This window comes from Lolium rigidum, chromosome 6, assembly GCF_022539505.1.
Source record: "Lolium rigidum isolate FL_2022 chromosome 6, APGP_CSIRO_Lrig_0.1, whole genome shotgun sequence".
Taxonomy (NCBI): domain Eukaryota; kingdom Viridiplantae; phylum Streptophyta; class Magnoliopsida; order Poales; family Poaceae; genus Lolium; species Lolium rigidum.
The window spans coordinates 305,306,624-305,321,748 of NC_061513.1; the positions used below are offsets into that span (position 1 = coordinate 305,306,624).

Below are 15,125 nucleotides of genomic sequence, written 5' to 3' on the forward strand. Positions count from 1 at the left end.
CAGTGTCAATGCTTCAAAATTATATTTTGTTGATATCACCATTCGAAGAAAGATAATGTGGGCATGGATATAATATCTCTCATAGAGCTCTTTTTAATGTAGCTGAACTGATAATGACTTGGTTTCTCCAGGTAAAGGAATGGCTGCTGCAGTTCTCACTGAGTTTGCTGGGTTGCGTCAATGTGGTTGGCAGCGGTTACATGTTATCTGAAGTAAAAAAACTCATCATATCGTAGTCTAGCTTAAACTCTAATGTACCAAGATGCTTTTAAGTACTGGTTCTCCGAGTATCATTTCAAGTTGGATTTCGTTGTATCTTGCTTTTGTTGCTCATCGGCCATGAGAACTTCAGTTCCAAGTATAATCTGAACCGATACTTTTGTTTGTTCTCAGCTGTGATTTGAAAAACGTGTCATCCCCATTCTAATGTGATGTGGTCGCTAACTCATGATCAGTGCTATGTGTTTCTCTTCTCTTGAGATTAATAGTGGGCAACTGTAGGGTGGACAGAAACAAACTACTGTAGTACACTGCAAGTTGTAAACTAGTTGAATGCCAGAACATCGCTCTATGGTAGTACAGAGCAGCATGCTGGGTGGGCAAAGCTAACCTGAACGTTCTTTGTAAGGAACAGTAGATCCACAATCTGCATCTGTTCGACAGAACCTTGTTTCAGTCTACACTCTACAGGTCGTTCATACGCCTACATGACTTTACAGAGTTAGACACCGGCAGGAATTCTTTGCCCTGGGACTGAGTTTGCGACTGCTATCCACTACTCTGTAATGGTTCATATCTATCACTAGACAACTCGTCATTCTCGCAGCCATTTTACTGGTGATGACACCGGACTGCAGCAAGTCTACGATCACACTCGTGATCACAAGAACACGACAGCAGAGTAGCAACAGCAGTTGGGAACTCTGAATTCCCTCCACTAGATCTGACTCTTAACTCAGGCAGTGGAAAACTCTCAAAATTGGTACAAAACCAAACATAATGCACAAAGTTACGGTGGATAATGCCACAAAGTTACAGAGTTAACGTTGTTGCAGTTACTTTTAGTAGAAGCACCAAACATAATGCACTACTTAGACTGCAATGTTCATGCTAATAATGTTTGCACAGCAGGTGCAAATATCAATCGATCTATTCAAAAGCTACTACTCAAATAACAGTATATTCAATAAAACATCTCTTCCAGGAAGATGATTACATCTTACCAAATTAGAATGGATATAGCAGTTCGAGGACTCTCCTCCGACGGCTACCTATTACATGTTTCTGTGTAAAATGTTTGCTGGAGTTGGAAACAAATAATTCCATATACTCGGTACGTACAACCACTACCATAAGCTTTTCAGGAGCGAAGTGCATCAATACATGCAGTACATCCCGTGATATATTTTCACTCATCCTCTTCAGAAATCGTTGTCAACTCGGATGCCAAATGGTAAGAATCCTCAACATGGGTGTCATCGCACAAGAACGACCTAGAAGGCATTTGCAACCTGTCGGCACCACCTTCGAGCATCTCTATCACCTGGCTCATCTGAATTCACCATAATCCAACGATGCAGAGGTTTTCTCCAACTCATTCATGTCATTAGCAGGAGATATTTCACACACTTCGTGTTCAGATAACTGGTCATAAACCTATGATGGATAGTAAGAACATCGCTAGCTGATACGGCAAACCCGCTCGTATCACGAATTTTTTGGTTTTGGGTAAAAAAAAAGGGCCTAGACAGAAGCGGTATCCCTGCACACGTCGGAAAACTCGATGCCAGAAACTCGATAGCTCCCGCGAAGCCAGTTTATATGGCTGATTCAAGGGTATGGATAAGGTATTCCGCATCCATTTCTCCTCCTCCACCGCCCGCCGGTGGAATCCGGCCGATTGCCATCAATTTTGTCCGCCATTTTTACATAGTTGCCACCGGTCTCCTCCGCTTCGCCGGCTCTACCACCCCTCGTGATGGCACCGCCCAACTCCTCGTGTGGAGGGTGTATTTTTTTTTGGCGCACGGTGGCGACTCTGAGGCAAGCGCCGAAGACCCCCGCCGGGAGGATCGCGCACATCTCCGAGCAAGCAGGCCGCAACCCAAGGTCTCCCGGCGTGGAACAAGATGTCGATGTTATGCGGGAACGATGCCCTCTCCCTGGGCTCGGTTTCATGTTTATATAGGTGTGGAATAGCCCCACACGTGGCAATACAGAGGGGGTATAATACCGGGTAGAGTACTACTCTATACCGGTATTATACAAGGATAACACATACACTAACACCCCCTTAATCTGAACCTCGGGAGAGGTTAAGATTACGCCTAAACTTAGCAAGATCATTAACAGCTAAAACCTTAGTGAATCCATCAGCAACTTGATCTTTTGTAGAGATGAACCGAATGTCAAGTAACCTGTCAGCCACACGCTCTCTGACGAAGTGATGATCAATCTCAATATGTTTGGTACGAGCATGAAATATAGGATTTGCAGATAAATATGTAGCGCCCAAATTATCACACCGGAGACATGGACGTTCTTTGAGAGAAACACCCAACTCACGAACAAGTGCCTCAACCCATATTAATTCAGCGAGTAGCATTTGCCGGTGACTTGTATTCCGCTTCTGTGCTAGAGCGAGAAACTGTTGCTTGTTTGCGAGCACTCCAAGATATCAGATTTGGCCCAAAGAAAATGGCAAAACCACCAGTGGAACGCCGATCATCCAGATCTCCTGCCCAATCAGCATCAGAAAAAGCACTAAGAAGGGTAGAGGAGGACCTGTGAAACGTGAGACCAAGCTGAAGAGTGCCTTGAATATAACGAAGTATCCTTTTAACAGCTGTCCAATGAGAGGTAGTGGGAGCATGGAGATACTGGCAGACCTTATTGACTGAGAAAGAAATATCTGGCCGAGTTAATGTAAGATATTGTAAAGCACCAACAATACTGCGATAGTTAGTAGTATCCTCAGGACCAAGAGGGTCACCATCGTGCAAGGAAAGCTTATCAGCCGTAGAAAGAGGAGTAGGGCACGTGGAACAATGTTGCAGCCCAACTTTTCTAATCAAATCAGAGGCATATTTGCTTTGTGTCAACAGAAGACCAGTAGGCCGGGTTTGCACTTCTATACCAAGGAAGTAATGAAGGTCACCAAGATCTTTGATAGCAAACTGTGTGTTTAACTGAAGAAGTAGATTCTTGGTAGCCAAATCAGAGGAACTGGCCACAATGATGTCATCAACATATATTAAGAGAAGCATAGTGATACCTGGCTTACGAAGCAGGAAAAGGGACGTGTCAGCCTTTGATGGAACAAACCCAAGAGCTAGAAGTCCGGAACTCAATCGTGAATACCGTGCACGAGGTGCTTGTTTAAGACCATACAGAGACTTGTCAAGTTTGCAAATATAGTGCGGAAAGCGAGAATCAACAAACCCGGGAGGTTGTTTCATGTACACTTCTTCCTCCGAACACCATGTAAAAACGCATTCTTGACATCCAACCGACGAAGACTCCAGCCATTAGAGACAACTTAGAGCGGAACAAGTCTCGATAGTGGCAGCTTTGACAACTCGGACTAAAGGTATCCTCATAGTCAATACCATACCGTTGTTTGAAGCCTTTGGCAACCAACCGAGCTTTGTATCTATCAACAGTACCATCAAGCATGCTTCTTGATACGATAGACCCACTTGCAATCAATTAAATTGGTGTGTTTGCTAGGGGGCACAAGATGCCACGTTTTGTTAGCCATGAGAGCACCAAACTCCTCACTCATGGCCTGTTGCCATTTGACATCCGCAAGAGCTTCTTTGAGATTACTAGGTTCACCTGTGGAAGTAAAAAGACCATATCGAATAGTGCCATCAGTATATATTTTGGGTTTCTTTATACCTTGTTGCAGCCGAGTAAGCGGTCGAGGAGGCTGTGCTGAAGCACCCACGGTGATAGGACCAGTATTTGGTTGAGAGGATGCAGGTGCAGATGGTGGGGTGACCGTAGCAGCAGAAGACTCGGGTGCAGAGGGCGGGGTGGCCGTAGCATTTTCGGCCAGGGAGCTGTCGGCCGGGGCGGGAGAAGCAGAGCCGCGCGCGCGCGAGCTGGCTGCACTGTCGGCCGCGCGGTCGGAGGAACCGACGCTGCCGGGGGACGTGGCAGACGCGGACGGGGAGACCGCGCCGGAGGCGAGGGACCCCGGCAATGATTGCCCCGGGGATTGCGGCAGATCTTCCTCGGTTTCAAGCACAATTTTCGTCATTTTCTCGCATCCGATTCGGAACTTGATATTTCATGTGTGGAACCGCCATTTGAAGCAGAATTTTGAGCAGTGTGTGAAGCAAGTAGTAGAGCTACGATCTCGGCGCATGATCCTCGGTATGCTTGCAAAATGTTAGTAACCGGTACAATAGGCATTGACATGAAATCATCAATATGCTCCCCCTCATGTTGCTTATGTGTGGATGCTAAGGAATCAGATAGAAGCAAGATGTCATCTTTTAATCGTTTGCCAGCATTTGGATTAAGAGAGGCAAAGGGAAAAACTTGCTCATCAAACACAACATCACGAGAGATATACACACGGCCTGTGGAGGTATCTAGACATTTTACTCCTTTGTGCATAGGACTATAGCCTAAGAACACACAACGTTTAGAGCGAAAAGCAAGTTTATGTTTGTTATATGGGCGGAGGTTGGGCCAGCAAGCACAACCAAAGGTCCGAAGGGACTCATAGTTTGGGGAAACCTCAAGTAACTTTTCGACGGGGAAACAAGGTTGAGAACTTTGGTGGGTAGAAGATTAATGAGAAAGGTAGCAGTCAAGAAAGCTTCATCCCAAAACTTAAGAGGCATAGATGCTTGAGCAAGCAAAGAAAGGCCAACCTCAACAATGTGTCTATGTTTTCGCTCAGCCGAGCCATTCGTTGGTGAGCATGAGGGCAAGATACATGATGTGTAATACCAACTTTTTGAAAGAAACCGTGGAGTTTTTCATATTCACCACCCCAATCAGTTTGCATGGTTACAATTTTGCGACCAAATTTGCGTTCAACAAGTTGCTGGAAATTAAGAAAGACTTGATAAACATCACTGCGTTTCTTAAGCAAATAAATCCAGGTAAATTTACTGTAATCATCAATGAAGCTAACATAGTACTGGTGTTTGCCAACACTGGCGGGAGCAGGACCCCATACATCAGAGAATACTTGTTCCAAAGGAACAGTAGACACACTAATAGAAACGGGGTAGGGAAGCTGATGACTCTTCCCTTGTTGGCATGGATCACACACATATGGATGTAATTCTGGCGAATGACTGAGTTTATTTCTTCTAAGAACTTGTTGAACAATGAACGACGATGGATGTCCTAGACGGCGGTGCCAGGTGGAGGATGACGGCTTGATGGTGATGAAGGCATGCTTGGAAGGGTCGACAGTAGTGGGTACGAGAGGATACAAGCCGTCATGACAGGGACCTCTAAACAGAATTTGCCTGGTTGCCTGATCCTTAATCAAAAAGAAGAAAGGGTGAAACTCAACAAAGGCATTATTATCAAGGGCAATTTTATGAGTAGAGAGTAAATTTTTGGTGGCACTAGGAACATGGAGAATATTACGAAGATGTAAAGAACTATGAGGGGTATGCAATATTGAATGACCAACATGCTCAATTTTCATACCTGTACCACCGGCGTTGTTGACTTGATCACGGCCTTGATAAGTGTCCCGAGTGTGCAGTTTGTTCAATTGTCCAGTGATATGATCAGTGGCTCCACTATCCATGTACCAATTGGTGTCCACACCGTATGCACCCTTTTTATCTGTCCTGGAGTCATCATCATCATCACTATCGCGGTCTGAATAACGCCACCAGCACGCATTGGCTGGATGGCCGTGCTTCGTGCAGATCTGACAGGTAACATCAACATAGGGAGTAGGGGTGCGGCCACGGCCCCGACCACCCTTGGGTGGTCCACGCCCATCGTCACGGCGATCACGACGCCCATCACGATCACGGTCACGGCGCCCATCACGATCTCGGTCACGGCGCTGATCATCACGTCGGCGATAACCATCATCACGCCGACGATAGCCATCATCACGTGGGCGGTAGCCATCATCACGTGGGCGGTAGCCATCATCACGCCGGCGCTGATAGTCGTCATTGCGGTGCTGCGCGCCACCATCACGTCGAGCGGCGATGTTGGCAGAGGTCTGGAACACAGTAGGAACCTCAGAGGTCTCTTTCAGCGTAGCCTGGCGATGCTCAAGGGCTTGGAGTTGGGAGCACATGTCGTTCAGCTTGGTGTGAGGAACAGCGTTCATGGAGACAACAAAAGCAGTGTAGTCATCGCCAAGACCAGCAAGAATATAGCCTTTGAGCTCATCATCATCGACGTGTTTGCCAGCAGCAGCAAGCTCGGACACAAAGCCTTTCATCTTGGTGATGTAGTCGGTGCAGGTCATGTCGAGTTTCTTGGTGTTGGACAGCTTGACGCGAAGCATATTCACCCTGGAGCGAGACTGGGAGGAAAAGAGTTCCTCAATGGCAGTCCACAGGTCCCGAGCATGCTCTACCCCGAGAACCTGCGCAAGAATGTCTTGGTTGAGGCCTTTTGTCAAAAAACTGAGCACGGTCTGATCCCGAGCAAGCCAGGAGTTGTAATCTGGATTGGGGATGCTGATCTCCTTCTTGTCATCATCGAGGACTTGGATGGTAGTCGGTGGTGCGGGGTCAGTCCCGTCAAGGAGACCCATAACTTGCGCACCACGGAGAGCCGGTAGGACTTGCGCCTTCCAGAAGAGGTGGTTCTCACGGGAGAGTTTCTCCGGTGGTGGGTGACCGAGAGCTGATGCCAGAGCAGCCATGGTGGCCATTGTCGAAGAAGAGGCCATGGGGTTGTGGACGAAAAAACGCGGCGGCGGATCACAGGGGACCGGCGGCGGCTAGGGTTTTGGAGTTTTACTGATTTCTGGTTGTCTGTAAGGATCGGCAGCGGCGGATCAAAGGGATCGGCGGCGGCAACTAGGGTTTTTTGGTTGTTGTTTTGGTTTTGGCGGCGGCAGATCAAGGTGATCGGCGGCGGCGGCTAGGGTTTTTGATGGGTTCTTTGGTTTTGATGTGGTTGTTGACGGCGGCGGAGGATCTCAACGCGGCGGCCGGAGAGGATTGTTTTCTGGTTGTTTGGGTTGTTTGGAAGCTCGGCGATCGCCGGCGGTTCTAGGGATCGGTGTTGGATGTCGTGGAGGAAGAGGGCTCGATACCATGTCGATGTTATGCGGGAACGATGCCCTCTCCCCGGGCTCGGTTTCATGTTTATATAGGTGTGGAATAGCCCCACACGTGGCAATACAGAGGGGGTATAATACCGGGTAGAGTACTACTCTATACCGGTATTATACAAGGATAACACATACACTAACACAAGATACTCCCGTACAAGACTTCTCGTATTTAAATTGGATCGACCCGCTAGAGATGTTCTAAGGAGTGGCGTCAGTTGTGACAAAGAGAGAGAGAGGATGGCACCTGAGGTAAGGTACGAGGAAGACCTCCCGGATGAGATCGTCGTCAGGCCTGCGCCACAGGATTTGGCGTTTGAGATGCGGACACTGTCACACTGGGACGAGCGTCTTGTTTTTTCTTCTCGTTCACTTGTTTTTTAGGGTTTCTTCTCTTTTTTTTTGAGCCATTTGAGGGTCACATATGAAAAAACACGCAGTATTGGGCCCAGTAAGCTGGCTAATATCAGATTCATCAGCCCATCTTGGAAATCTGCAGCATCATGTCCATGAAGGCCCAAGGCCCATGTCCACCAGCCCAGTACCAAATGCCTCCATACGGGCACGACACTCACCGCCGGCGCTGCCCAACGCTCCCTTCCACTCTGCAGCCACGGCCACCCTGCGGCGTAGCCCCGCCTCTCCTCATCCCCAGCGCCGCCCTCCTCTCCTCACCCAGCGCTCCCGCTATTGATGAGGAACTGCTGTTCTCCTTCCTCTCTCCGTGGGATTTCCAGAGCGGCGTGGAGGCATGCGGTGGCTGGCATTCCGAGTCTGACCGGCGGCAGCCACCACCAGCAGCAGCGCGACCTGCGCTACCTCCCCCTCCCTCTCAGGTCTCCCGCGCCGCCCAGTTCCCATGGCCTCGCTGAGCGCTTATTCTCTTCCTCCTCCACCAAGCGCTCCACCAAGAAATCCGCCGCAAAGAAGGACACCCCGGTGGACTCTGCCAGCGGCGGCGACTCGTTCTATGTCGTCCGCAAGGGCGACGTCATCGGCATCTACAAGAATCTCCCCGACTGCCAAGCCCAAGTCAGCAATTCGGTAAAGACACTAATCATTCGGTCTATTAGTAGTAGATCTCCTATTATTATGACGATTATGTGCATTCAACGTTTCTGAAAAAATGCCAACAGAGAGATATACACGTGATAACGGTACCTCTCTAAATGGTCTTCCTGGAACAAGAAAACATAGTCACTTTATAGTTTAATCTCACACATCATTGCTGCAAAATTCATCTGTCTGTGGACTGTGTTACCAATTAGTATATTGCACAGTAGAAACAACTTATTGCCATGTCAATAGGCATTACTTATGTGAGGCATATCTTGGTAGGTCTGTGATCCTTCTGTGACTGTGTACAAAGGCTATTCTTTGCGCAAAGAAACTGAGGAGTACCTACCTGCGCGTGGGTTAAAGAATGCTCTGTATTCCATCAATGCAGCAGATGCAAAAGATGAATTGTTTGATGATCTGGCTCTCTGCCCTTTCCAGGTAAAGTTTGGCGCTATAATTGTATTTTCCTTGCTGTTTTACCTGATATGAGGTTCGTTACATGCCAATGTAGTGTAGATTTCTTATTTCCTTTTTGGCTTACCTTTGGAAGCTATCTGGATGTCTGTATTCTTGTTTATTTGCAATCGCTTTGCAGTGTCTGATGGTACTGATGCTACCACTTTTAGTTACACTTGTGTCTTATGTACTCGCTGGACCCAATTTCTGTAGACATGATATTAGTTGTAATAGAAAGAGATCACCCATAAAATACAAGCGTGATGTAGTATATATGCCTCAATCTTGATTGGTCGCTGCCCATAATTCTCAGGGCATTAGTTTTGCTCGAACACAGTTCCAACACCATTTACCTTGACAGTTGACCTGATCTTATATGTTATCTCCTCAAAGGTGCTTGCATTACTACTTGTGTATTTTTCCATAAACTTCCTTGTAGATTATTCACTGTGCCGGTTTTGGTTTCAGCAACCTGATGGAAGTGCTACCTCTACTCTGGAAAGGCCACAGGAGATGGTGAGTAGCGTTCGTTCCCCTCTCCAACCTAAGCGTGAATATATATATGCCCTGTGGAGACAAGTGTTCTATATCCTCCTTAATGTGTTTTTCACATCTCATATACTTGCACCAATAATTATTTGCTGAAGGAAACTGGACCATCGAAGAAGCATCCCAAATTTGCTGAACTTGAACCATTACCTGACAGCCATGTGAGTATGAACGCAATTTTCTATCTTCACAGTGCATGTTTCTCCTTTCTAAATTGGTTTTATTTTGCAGTTATGATTTTGAAATTGACATGCATGATTGAAATTTGTCTTCACTATGAGGAAATGTTGACTTGTTCTCACCACTTGACCTGGTCTTTACAGCTGTCCTGTATTCTTGAATTTGCTTGGTGCCCGTAAAGGAAATCCCAGTAAATCAGGTGCTGGTGTAATAGTAAGGCGGACGGATGGATCTGTGGTATGTACAACTAGTACTGTGCTAGTTAGTTTTCTTAGTCTTCAGTTACCATGACCTGCTCATGATGGCCATGTTCTACTATTTCAACTGAAGATTGCTCAACTACGTGAGGGTTTGGGTAGTGTGACGGATAAGACTGCTGAATATCGTGCATTGCTCTTGGGGCTGACATATGCTGTTAACAAGGGATTCAAGTATATTCGTGCTCAAGGCAATTCTCAAAGTGTCTGCTACCAGGTTTGTGGTTATAGCTTTGCTACTTTGCACTTTGCAGCCTTCGTAGTCTTCCATTGAACAGTCACTACATAACTACTTGTTGGGCAGTTCAGACTGACTCTTCATAGTGCAGTTCATTTTGACTCTTCAGGGCCCACTAAAACATTAAATATGTAGACAACCCAAAAAATTGAAATGTTTATTGTTTATATTTGTGTGCTTTGTTTCTCCTTAAATTTTATTTGATCAACCATGGTTCTCCATTTATCCTAACTAAAGGAACTTTTTATTTCATGCATCATCATTTATTAACACGTTTACAGATTAAGACGCCTCACAGTATATATATTTTTATTTGAATAAGGCGTATTTTCGATTAAGGCCTTGATTGCCAATGGCATACAAAATCTGGTGAAAACTAATCAGAGCTCTTTGGAGAGTTCCTCTAGCAGCATATCTATCAATTAAATTCTTAGGTAACACACATTGAACTTGCTGGAACAGGTCCAAGGTCTCTGGCATCCTAAGAGGGATCATACAGTTGACTTGTGCAAGAAAGTAAAGGAACTGAAGGGAAGGTTTCTCCAGATTCAGATGAACCTTGTTTTGAGGGTAGGTATCATGTATTTTCATTGATATTGTTCAAACATACCCTGCATCAGCCAGCTTTAGGTTCTGTTGTATGAATGCTTGGCACCACATTACACACTTGTGCTCTTGGTACAAATGCCTGCAGTGCCGCGTAACAAATAATTTATTCAATTGGATGAGAAGAGCCAAACACAAAGACCATTGTTTGGGCGATTCTCCAGTAATCTTTGTATTCTCTCAAGTTAATGTCAATTGCTACTCCCACTATTCCAATGAATAAAGCGTATAAATTTGAAGTCGACAACTTCTAAGTTTGAGCAATGTTATAGGCAAAAATATGAACATTTGCAATACCAAGTCAATATAACAGCTTCATCGTGAAGTATATTTTCATAATAGATTTATTTAATATTGTAGATGTTAATATTTTGCCTAATATTTGGTTGAATTTACTAATGTTTGACTTTGGACTAAATTTATATGAGTTATTCATTGGAACGGAGGTAGCATGTCACATGTTATTGCTTATGTCTAGTATTTGCAAATATTCAAACTAGGTTATTTATGTTCTCCAGAGTTTTTGTTCAAATATTATCCTTCTGAATATCTTTTCGATTAGAACTCTGTATTTGTTCTGTAAGAATGGGCAAGCTGAAACTTGGTCGGATCCCCTCACTCCTATTTTCTTGTTTGCCACGTAGGAATTTAATGCCGACGCCCATGCCCAAGCTAAGCTTGCCATCAAACTTCCTGGTACGGAGTCGTTCTCTGAATTTTTCCAGTGAACTTTTATGCTAGTATGAGTATCTGTGTGTAACAACCTGATGCCATGCTCTCTACAGTTGGTGGGATTCATGAGGAGTCAACCATCACATGCTAGCCAGAGTAGCTTGTGTATCGCTCCAGTTCTTTTGGTGCGACTGAAGCCATGTTCATTCACAGAAACAAGAGTTCATTGTAGAGTGGTTAGCGCATAATTTGTGGTTTTCTGGCGTAGTTGCGAGCTTGGGTGGTGATGTTTGGATAACAAGTCTGAAGCTGAGGAGATTGTGTCCAGATTTTTTTGAATGGTGCAGAAGCTCAGCATGAGTAACTTAGCACTAGTGTTTACCAACTTACTGATATTATGTGACTGGACTATATACATTATCAGCTTCGACGCGGGGTTCCCCGCTCATACCACCCGAAGTGGTGTTGTCCTCGTCGGTGGTGTAGGTGCCTGTGTTTTGAGGCTCAATCTCATCTGCGATGGAGAAGAAGGATCCGATTGCGTTTTTAGTTTTTATCTTAGAGTCCTATGTGTAAAGTCTGAGGGCTATGTTGTATTTCTTTTTAATTTAGGGTCCTTGATGTAATTTGTACTGCTACCGTTGAAGTTTAATGCAGTTTCTAGGCCCTTCAGGGCATTTCCCCTGTTAAAAAAAGACAATATACATTATTAGGTATATACAAAGGTTGTGTGGGACCCCTGGTAGCCTCTCTATCAGTTGGTGGGTGGTAGCCTCTCTATCAGTTGGTGTGTGCCGATTTGTGTGATTTCTGGAAATAGGAATGGTATATAGCAAGGACCTGGCAATAGGAATGCGATACACCAAGGATGTGTTTGGTAGCCTGGGTCAAATTTAAGGCTCCATGTGGAAACCGAGCCATGGGCCACTTTCGATGTTTCGTTTGGTTGCTCGTAAAGGTGTTTTTAGCGTTTTTGGCTAGAGAGGGAACATTTTCCCCACTGTTTGATTGATTGCGTACATGGCATTCTGGCTTGCGTGTGCAACACACCCCTTTGGTTGCACACATGAGTTTGCTACGGTAACCTCTTTCATTAAAGTGGTGAGGTTACCTACAAGTGCTGACTGAATAATAACACACATCAAAAGGTGCTGATAATACATGATACAGAGTTACTCTACTCGCAATGCATCAATAGTAAAACAATAATAATTTGTGATGCATCATCATCACACGAGGAGTTATTATATATACGACCTCAAACAAGTTTATCATTACAGGCCGAGGATTATGTTCAATCAAGTCCTAGCTAATGGATGGATATGAGACCACCTCTCAAAATATACATGATCTACTATAGACCATGACCGCAATCGACAAAAGCAGCAGCCCTAAACAAACTGCTTGCGGAGCCAGTCCTAAGCCAGGTCCTCCTGTCAATTCATATCAACATGCACGAAAAGAACACCAAAGAAGCATCAAGTAGCTTTATAACCTTCAGGTGATCATCCAGGTTGTCCTCATCTTCAAGCACGAAGCAAGTGTCCTCTTTGCTCCATTTGAGCTTCCCTTCACTTTCAGCCCGCTAATGAGACTCTGCCTAGTCTCCGTAGATGTCAGAGATCCAACGAGAACCATCGCCGCAATGCTTGACGGAGATCTGGGAAGAGCCATCGTCTTAGACGGGATCACCTACAATCAAAGCTATCATATCTACCCCTATGTACCACTCAGTTCGATCCAACCTAGAGCTAGGATTTGAGATGCTTACAACCACCAAAGGAATCGGTGCAAAGGAAGAAGCCGACACGCCATGCCTAGTCGTCGTCGCTAATCTCGCGGACCTAGACGGTGCCGAAGAGACGGGCATGTCGTTGGATCTTGAAGGGTGGATGAGGTCGAAATGGGGGAAGGGTGGACACACGCATGAACCGCGCTGTGTCTGTGGCAACGCACTTGCTACCCTTACCGAGTTGCAAATATGTTGCCATGGATAGGTGGGTCCGTTTGCGTCGGGCTGTTGGGTTGGGTTTTCCCTGTCCTCTTATCCGTGCGAACAGAAAACAAACTGATGTCGATCCGTTTGTGTCAGACAACTGGAGATACCCTAAGCCCAGTTGTAACAGAAGACTATAAATGAATGATTGAAGTCATTTCCAAATCCGTCCATCCACCAGTCTCGTTTATCTTTTTTACTCCGTCTATAAATAGACACTTTAGTTTATCTAAATTCGATGGTATCTAGATAGATACTTCTAAATTTATATAAATCTAAGACATCGATTTATAGACATAGGTAGTAGTACTTGTTTCCATGAAAAAAGCGCACAGGCATTGTAAAACGAACTTTAACTAAAAAAGTTGAGCAACAAAATTATTATTATTATTATTATTATATTGTAAGTAATTAATTCGTACTGAAAAAACACTGTAAAGATGATAATTTTATACCAGCACCGCTTATATGTTTAAAGCAATTATTGGTCAAAGAAAAAACACAAAAATGAGGGCAACTTATTCATAGGATGGAGGGAGTGGTACATTAGCTTTCTACATTGTGTGATGGGCCGACGGCCTTAGATATACCACTTGTTCTTCGAAAAGTCATTTTGGATCTTGGGCATCAGTGCTTTTGTTGTATTAAAAGAATTAAAAATTATATTTATGTGTATAAAAAATAATGTAATAAAATTTTGAAAGGGGCTGATGATGTATCCCACTAACATACAAAATTCCAATTACAAATGTTTTGTTTTCTAAGCTACACAAAAATGACAAAGTCTGATTTATTTTTAGAGATTTGAATCACTATACTCAGATCTCCATATTTGTTATTTTTGTGTAGCTTAAAATACAGATGATTTCCAATTAAAAGTTTACACGTTTGTGGGACTACATCATAATTTATTTTCCTATTTTTTTAAAACATAGAAATATAATTTTTAATTATTTTATTTAAAAAAAATCACTGGTAGCCATTTGCACCAACCGTTTTCTTTCCCTTGAGAATTCGTTAGATACAGAAGAAACTCCCTATTCTGAATCTAGGTCGCAGTCGCATAGTCACGCATTCTGTTGAGTCCCTCCTTCCCATCGAAAACCTCACTCCCAGAGTCCCAGTCCCCTGTCTTGGCGGCGCCTCCAGCTCTCCACTCCGACAAGGGCCCGGAGATGACCAGCCGCCGCAGCCCACGCCGAAATCTCCAAATCCACTCCAGCGAGGAGGGCGCCGGAGTGCCCCACTGCTGCAGCCCGCGCCTCCACCCCCCAAATCCAGGAGAATGAGGATGGAGCCGGAGTGACCTGCCGCCGCAGCACCTCGCCCGCAGCGGCTGCCTCCCTGCCCGACGACGACGACATGCTGCGGGAGATTCTACTCCGCCTCCCGCCTCATTCGTCCTCCCTACCCCGCCCAGTCACCTTTTTTTTTTTTTTTGCTTGAGTTGATTAGCTTGGGCATGTTCTAATTTTTTTTCTGCTTGTTGTGAGGCATGAGTTTGGATGATAAAAGTTCTCCATTATGAGGTAGCTATGTATAGTGTTTTCAGGAATATCTTCTGCATTTTACATTATATGTCAGATTTGTTATAAAACATCTATGAACAATGCATTATGTTGCTCAAGTTTTATTTTCATCTCATCTATTTAAAGGACTCATTGTTGCCTCCTCTTATCCATTGGTCCCCTCCGGTCCTCCCCTTAACTGTTACTAATTTCCTTACCTTATGCTTCTAGAAACATCCATAAATGGTGGATCTAATGGAGCTGATATGCTGCACGAATCATAGGATGCTTGTCTAGTTTGAAGGGCCAATGTGTTGAA

General features: G+C 44.9%; 1 pseudogene; it reads left to right on the forward strand.

The window, feature by feature from the left end:
• The first annotated feature begins 7,978 nt into the window (after positions 1–7,978).
• On the forward strand, positions 7,979–11,991 carry LOC124658823 (annotated as a pseudogene).
• Positions 11,992–15,125: the final 3,134 nt, after the last annotated feature.